Source organism: Erinaceus europaeus, chromosome 8, assembly GCF_950295315.1.
Source record: "Erinaceus europaeus chromosome 8, mEriEur2.1, whole genome shotgun sequence".
Lineage (NCBI taxonomy): Eukaryota > Metazoa > Chordata > Mammalia > Eulipotyphla > Erinaceidae > Erinaceus > Erinaceus europaeus.
In genome coordinates this window covers 13,027,845-13,035,777 of record NC_080169.1, presented here as the reverse complement: position 1 = coordinate 13,035,777, position 7,933 = coordinate 13,027,845, and the positions used below count along the sequence as shown (strand labels likewise).

General features: G+C 47.9%; 1 long non-coding RNA gene across 1 annotated transcript in view; it reads right to left on the bottom strand.

The window, feature by feature from the left end:
• Window positions 1-485: 485 nt before the first annotated feature.
• LOC132539866 (uncharacterized) overlaps window positions 486-7,933 on the bottom strand; it is a 490,646-nt gene continuing 483,198 nt past the window's right edge. The window contains exon 3 of the long non-coding RNA XR_009551133.1: window positions 486-520. This is a non-coding gene — a long non-coding RNA (uncharacterized LOC132539866). The remainder of the gene's footprint in view (window positions 521-7,933) is intronic.

Below are 7,933 nucleotides of genomic sequence, written 5' to 3'. Positions count from 1 at the left end.
GGAAAAAAATCAACTGAATGACATCCATGTGGACAATAGATACGGCAGTACGTTTGAAAAAACAAACAAACAAACAAACAGGCTGACCTTGCGTCTTTATTGTGTGAACAGAGACCTGGAGCAGTCAGGATGGGGGTGGAGGGAAGAGGACTCCAGTTACAAGGCCCAGACGGCTTCACCCTTAATCTGAGAAGAAGAGTCAAGCTTCTCAGACTGAGAGGATCTGATCCCTCACATCCCAATGCCTGGGCTCACCTCCTTGGCTGCCCTCTTGTTTTTTTATTTTAATTAATTAATTAATTTTTAAATATTTATTTATTCCCTTTTGTTGTCCTAGTTGTTTCATTGTTGTAGTTACTGTTGTTGTAATTAATGTTGTCGTTGTTAGAAAGGACAGAGAGGAATGGAGAGAGGAGGGGAAGACAGAGAGGGGGAGAGAAAGATAGACACCTGCAGACCTGCTTTACTGCCTGTGAAGTGACGCCCTTGCAGGTGGGGAGCCAGGGCTCGGACCAGGATCCTTACGTCGGTCCTTGTGCTTTGCACCACCTGCGCTTAACCCGCTGTGCTACCGCCCGACTCCCCTATTTATTTATTTTTTTGCCTCCAGGGTTATTGCTGGGGCTCGGTGCCTGCACCATGAATCCACTGCTCCTGGAGGCCACTCCCCCCCCCCTTTTGTTGCCATTGTTGTTATAGCCATGTTGTGGTTATTGTTGTTGTTGATGTCATTCATTGTTGGATAGGACAGAGAGAAATAGAGAGAGGAGGGGAAGACAGAGAGGGGGAGAGAAAGACAGACACCTGCAGACCTGCTTCACCGCCTATGAAGTGACGCCCCTGAGGTGGGGAGCCAGGGGCTCGAACTGGGATCCTTAAGCGGTCCTTGCACTTTGCGTCACTTGTGCTTAACCCGCTGCGCCACTGCCTGGGCCCTGCCCTCTTAGTTTTTATCTTTGATCAGGAAAAGGGTAAAAGACAAAGACAAGAGCTGCTACCCATCTCTCAGGTCCTTGCTGCTTCTATTTTATTAACTTATTTATTTTTGCCTCCAGGGTTATCTCTGGGGCTTGGTGCCAGCACTATGGATCCACCACTGCTGCTGGCAGCCATTTTTTCCATTTTATTGGATAGGACAGAAAGAAAATGAGACAGCGGAGGGGAAGATCGGGAGAGAGAAAGAGAAACACCTGCAGATCTGTTTTGCCGCTTGTGAAGCGACACCTCCTGCAGGTGGGGAGCCGAGGGCTTGAACCCTTGTGTGGGTCCTTGCACTTAGAGCTCTGTGCCCTTAACTGGGTGTGCCACTGCCTGGTCCTCCATTTTATATTTTACTTCACTTCACTTCACTTCACTTCACTTCACTTCACTTCACTTCACTTCACTTCATTTCACCAGAACACTGTTCATCTCTGGTTTATAAGGTGCTGGGGATTGAACTTGGGACCTTTGGTGCCTCAGGCATGAAAAGCTTCTTACATAGCCATTAAACTATCTCCCCAGCTCAGATCCTAATTTAATATAATCTGCATTTTTCTTTTGCCTCCATGGGCTTTGTGCCTTTGTGACTCCAATACTCCTGTGGTTCCCCCTCTTTTGTTTTTTAAGATACAGGGTGAGAGAAAGCGAAGGAGGAAGGGAGGGGGGGAGAGAGAGAGACAGGGAGAGAGAGAGGAGGAGTAACACCATAGCATTGCTCCACTGTTAGTTTCGGAAGCTTCCCTCTGCATGGTGTTCCCATGTGCTGTGCCTCCAGGGTTATCTCTGGGGCTCAGTGCCTGCACTATGAATCCACTGCTTCTGGAGGCTATTTTTTCCTTTTTGCTATCCTTTGTTATTATTGTTGTTGTCATTGCTGTCATTATTGTTGGACAGGACAGGGGGAAATGGAGAGAGGAGAGGAAGACAGAGAGGGGGAGAAAAGACACCTGCAAACCTGTGAAGTGATCCCTCTGCAGGTGGGGAGCTGGGGGCTTGAACCGGGATCCTTATGCCAGTACATGCGCTTTGCACCATGTGTGCTTAACCCACTGCGCTACCGCTTGCCCCCCCCCCCTTTAAAAATTTTTTTTATTTCCCCTTAAGGAGATGCATTGTTTCTGGAAGCACTGCACTATTAGGTTGAAACATGGAGTGGATGTGGTAAGCTTCTATTTTATCTCCTAATCCCCCAAATCCATTTAATATATTGTCCTTGGATAGAGGATGTATCAGCTGTTAAGCTCATAAGAACAGTAAACCATTTCTAGCTATGCGACTCATCAGCAAGAAGCACGTAATTCACCATTTGTGCAGCCACCACCACCACCCACCTCCGGAATTTTCTCATCTTCCTAAACGGGACGTCTGTCACCAATCAACACTAACTCCTGGGAGTCAGGCGGTAGCGCAGCGGGTTAAGCGCACATGACACAAACTCAAGGACCAGTGTGTGGATCCCGGTTCAAGCTCCCAGCTATGCTGAGGGCTGCAGGTCTTTGATCTTCTTAGGTTATCAACCTTATAATAATCAAATGAAATCTGGGAGTCAGGCCGTAGTGCAGCGGGTTAAGTTCACGTGGCACCAAGCGCGAGGACCGGCCTAAGGATACCAGGTGGTTCCGTGGATAAAGTGGTGGACCGTCAAGCTTGAGGTCCTGACTTTGATCCCCAGCAATGTACATGCCAGAGTGATGCTCTGGGTTCTTTTTCCCCTCTTTTTAAAAAATATTTATTTCCTTTTTGTTGCCCTTGTTTTTTTTTTTTTTTGAATATTTATTTATTTATTCATTCCCTTTTGTTGCCCTTGTTGTTAATTATTGTTGTAGTTATTATTGTTGTTGTTATTGATGTCGTCGTGGTTGGATAGGACAGAGAGAAATGAAGAGATGGGAAGACAGAGAGGGAGAGAGAAAGACAGACACCTGCAGACCTGCTTCACCGCCTGTGAAGCGACCCCACCTCTGCAGGTGGGGAGCCGGGGGCTTGAACTGGGATCCTTATGCTGGTCCTTGCACTTGGTGCCGTGTGCGCTTAACCTGCTGGATACTGCCCGACTCCCTTTCCCCTCTTTCTTGCGCTTTGCGCCATGTGCTTAATCCGCTGCACTACCGCCTGACTCCCATCCCCTCTTATTCATAAATACTTTTTGTTTTTGCCTCCAGTGTTATCGCTGGGATTCAGTGCCTACACTACGAATCCACTGTTCCTGGTGGCCATTTTTTCCATTTTGTTGCCATTGTTGTTGTTTTTATTATTGTTGTTGTTATTGTTGTTGGATAGGACAGAGAGAAATAGAGAGAGGAGGGGAAGACAGAGGGGAGAGGCAGACAGACACCTGCAGACCTGCTTCACCACCTGTGAAGTGATTCCTCTGGCAGGTGAGGAGCTGGGGCCTTGAAAAGGGATCATTATGCCAGTCCTTGCGCTTCACACCACGTGTCCTTAACCCGCTGCACTTCCACTCAACCCCCAATATATCTTTTTAAAAAAAAGAGGGGGCCAGGTGGTGGCACACCAGGTTAAATGCACACAATACCAAGAGTAAGGATCCATGCAAGGATCCCGGTTCAGGTCCTTGGCCCCCACCTACAGGGGGGTTGCTTCACAAGCAGTGAAGCAGGTCTGCAGGTGTCTGTCTTTCCCTCTCCCTATTTTCTTCTCCCCTCTCAATTTCTCTCTGTCCTATCAAAAAGAAAAATTGGTCACAGGAGTGGATTTGTAGTGCACAGAGCCCCAGCAATAACCCTGGAGGCCAAAAAAAAAGAGTTCTCTCACCAGGGTGCTTATCTTTGTGAGGTGGGAGAATGAGGATACAGGGCTTTAGTGATGGGTGTGGTGTGAAACTCCACACTACAATCTTATAAAACAAAGAACCAAACTGTTGGTATGCATGAGACCCCTTCTGTTTCATTTGGTTTAAATCCCCCCTGCTTAACACTATTCTATTTACATAACCACTGTTAACAAGTTCCACCCTCCCTCCAGGGCATTGTGGTTCAGTGATAGGATTCTCGCCTGCTCTGCCCCTTCTTTGTCACACTCTGATTTTCACCAGTCACTTTTCTCTCCACCCTCTCTATATCACATCCTGTTTCCACCCTACTTGGCAAGTATATATAAAGACAGCATTGTGAGTTTTAGGGTACTGTATTTTGAGTTTAACTTAGCTCCTCTTAGATTGTGCTGCGTCCTGCATGAATAAAGAGATACTGCCTACAGCTCAACCATGAGTCCCTGGTCGTCTGTTACCCGCCCGTGAAGCCAGCCCGGCGAAAACAACATAACCCATCGAAAACAACATAGATACTGTAGCCATTTAGTTAAAAGAAAAGGGGGAATTGTTGTATGCTTTACATTGGGTTCTAGTTCTCCCCCGCCAAGAGAATTGCATCAGTCCTGTTAATTTCGCGGGCCTGCTTGGCCCCGCCCCAAGGAACCCCAAGAGAGGGTTCCTGAGTAAGAGAGTCCCTGAGTTCCAGAGTAAGGGAGAGAGTTCCAGAGTTACAGAGTAAGAGAGAGTTCCACAGTGGAAGAGTTTCAGGGGGTTCCCCAGTACGAGAGTTCCAGAGTTGGAAAGTTCCTGAGTTCCTGTGTTCCAGAGTAAGAGAGAGAGTGCTTGTGCGGCTGCAAAGAGACAGCAGAGTTCTGTTTGGTGATTAGTTTGTCTTAGTTTATGAATCATTGTTCCTGAATAAAGAAATACAGCTTCTCTGTCCAGCCGTTGTCTCCGCGTCTCTGTTACCCGCCCGTGAAGCAAGCCAGCCCGGCTAGAGCCTCCGAAATTTTAACAACACCAAACTATTAATAACAACTAAAAATTTTTTTAAAAAAAAGAATTCTCTCTCTCTCTCTCTCTCTCTCTCTCTCTCTCTCTCTGTTTCTCTCCCTCTCTCTCTCTCTCTTGTCCATGCCACATTTGGCTTATCTGCTCATATGGCCAGCAGACACCTGGTTCTCTCCCACTTTCTGGCTGTTTCAAATGCTGCTATAGACATGGGCATAGAAAAGTCATCACGACTCCACTTTCTCTTCTTTTGATTGGGACTGTTGGGTCAGAGGGAGGGACAGAGATAGAGATGGAGAGGGATAGAAATAGACTCAGAGGGAGTTGGGTGGTAGTGCAGCGGGTTAAGAGCTGGTGGCACAAAAGTGCAAGGACTGGAGTAAGGATCCCAGTTCAAGCCCCCGGCTCCCCACCTGCAGGGGAGTCACTTCACAGGCAGTGAAGCAGGTCTGCAGGTGTCTCTCTTTCTCTCTCCCTCTCTGTCTTCCCCCTCCTCTCTCCATTTCTCTCTGTCCTATCCAACAACAATGACATTAATAACAATAACTACAACAATATAACAACAAGGGAAACAAAAAGGGAATAAATATTTAAAAATAAAAAAGAAAGAAATAGACACAGAGTGACATATGCAAACAAACATACAGACAGCTGGCAACCTTCCTGTTGATCTGGGGGAGCCCGTGAGAGAACAATTTGATGGACAATAGGCCTTATGTGTGCCCTAAACTGGGAAAGTCAGTCAAACTTGCTTCAATAAGTTCAAACCATGTATGTGGGTGTGGGAATTGAAAATGCCCAGAGCATCAAATAGAGTAGTTGGCCTGAGGAAGCCACCCACCAGATGTTTGCTTCCTTTCTGTTCCTTCTTTAGGGCATCCTCTGTCTTGGGGGCCCGGGAACTTGCACATAGTAGGTACTTAAGCCACAGCTGCTAAATGAATAGATGACACACATGCTATTTCTCACCTTGATGGGGGAAGGATTGGGGTCATCTGGAGCTAGCCGTGAGCTCAGGAAGAAGGAGGTGGGGATAATATATTGGGGGAATTTGACTAACCGTTCTGTTTCCCCAACATTCCATCACGGCATAATCTCAGCAAAGAATTGAGGAGAGAGCGTGATGTTCAGGAACTTTAAATTTTATTCAAGAAAATTGAGGACAGTCACATATATATATGTGGGGGGGGAGGGGGAGAGGGAGACAGAGAAAGACAGATAAAGAAGTCCCCTTACTCACATCTGTAAGGACACTCACTTAGCAGAGAGCTAAAGAGTGAAAGACAACATACCTCCTCACATGCTGGGCGACCTAGGGGCACAGAGAGAGCAAACTTGCCCACAGGCCTAGCTTATCGCACCCAGGCCCCGCCTCCACTTTCTAAGCCGCACCTGCCACCACTCCCATGTCCTGGACAGCAGTTTTCTTCCCCCAGGTGCTTAATTCCTGTCTCTCAACAGATAGTGCAGACAAAAGAATTACAGACACAGATGGGGAGAGAGAGGAGAGGGAGAGGAGAGGGAGAGAAAGACAAGACAGAAACAGATGGGAAGGGAGGGAAGGAGAGAAAGTATGAGCAGGAAAAGGAGAAGGAAAGGAGAGAAGCAAGGAAGGAAGGGACAAAGACAGATGGAAAAAGAAAATGGGGGAAAGAGGCAGGGAAGGGGCCGGGCACCAAGTTAGGTGTACATAGTACGAAGCGCAAAGACCTGCGTAAGAATCCGGGTCCGAGCTCTGCTTCCCACCAGGAGAGGGGAATGCTACAAGCAGCAAAGCAGGTTTGCATGTGTCTGTCTTTCCCTTTCCCTCTCTATGTCCCCCTTTCCTCACAGTTTCTCTCTGTTCTATCAAGCACAATAGGCAAAAAAAAAAAAAAAAGGCCTCCAGGAGCTGTGGATTTGTAGTGCTGGCAGTAAGCCCCAGCGATAACCCCGGAGGCAAAAAAAAAAAAAAAACAGAAAGAAAGAAAAGAAAAGAGACAGGGAAACACCTGCACACAGACTGTTGTCAGCTGAGACATGTGAGCTGGAGAGGCCCCTCTGTTGCTTCCAGGCTGCAGGCGACCAGCCAGCATGTCTTTCTCCAGGTCCAGTTGGACAGCTAGATTTCTTTCTTTTTCTTTTTTTTTTTATCTTTATTTGATAGAGACAGTCAGAAATTGAGAGGAAGAGGGAGACACAGAGAGGGAGAGACAGAGAGACGCCTGCAGCACTGCTTCACCACTTATGAAGCTTTCCCTCTGCAGGTGGGGACCAGGGGCTTGAACCTGGGTTTTTGTGTACTGTAACATGTGCACTCAACCAGGTGCACCACCACACGGCCCCCCCCATATTAGAAGTTGCTTTGCTTTCCAGCGCCCTCATTTGTTAAGCCTCCTCCCTGCCTCAGGGTGGGCAGCTGGGCTCCGAATGCTAATCCATAACACGGTGACACTGTGCTTGACCCCAAGCACACAACCCAACCCAGAGAAGCCCGACTGGTTCTCAGATCAGTGCCCTGTCATCCAGTGTGAGCTATCTTGTGGTTTAGGTTGGTTTGGGTGGCTTCCAAAGGAAGTTCAAGTTGCTTTGACCTAAGAGATGCACTCATGCCTCTGCATGTGCTTGTGAGTGTGCACAGGTGTGTGTACTCAGGTGTGACGTGGTGTGTGTATTGTGTGGGGGCGTGTATAGCAGGTGAGGAGGTATGTTGGGGAGTGGTCTGGGGGTGTCAGTGTTCTTTCTTTTCTTTTTCTTTTTTTTATATTTATTTATTTTCCCTTTTGTTGCCCTGGCCTTTATTGTTGTAGTTATTATGGTTGTTGTTATTGATGTCGTCGTTGTTAGATAGGACAGAGAGAAATGGAGAGCGGAGGGGAAGACAGAGAGGGGGAGAGAAAGAGAGACACCTGCAGACCTGCTTCACCGCTTGTGAAGTGACCCCACTCTTGCAGGTTGGGAGCCGGGGGCTCGAACCGGGATCCTTACACCGGTCCTTGTGCTAGGCGCCACGTGTGCTTAACCTGCCGTGCCACCGCCCGACTCCCAATGCTCTTTCTTCCACAATGTGCAGAAATATTTGTCAGGTGCCCAGCTGAGCCCTAAGGGCTAGACCTGCACCAGCCAGCTGGCCCCGACCATCGGGAAGTCTAGATTTCCTTGTGGTTGATGGTCAGGTGCTTCTGATTC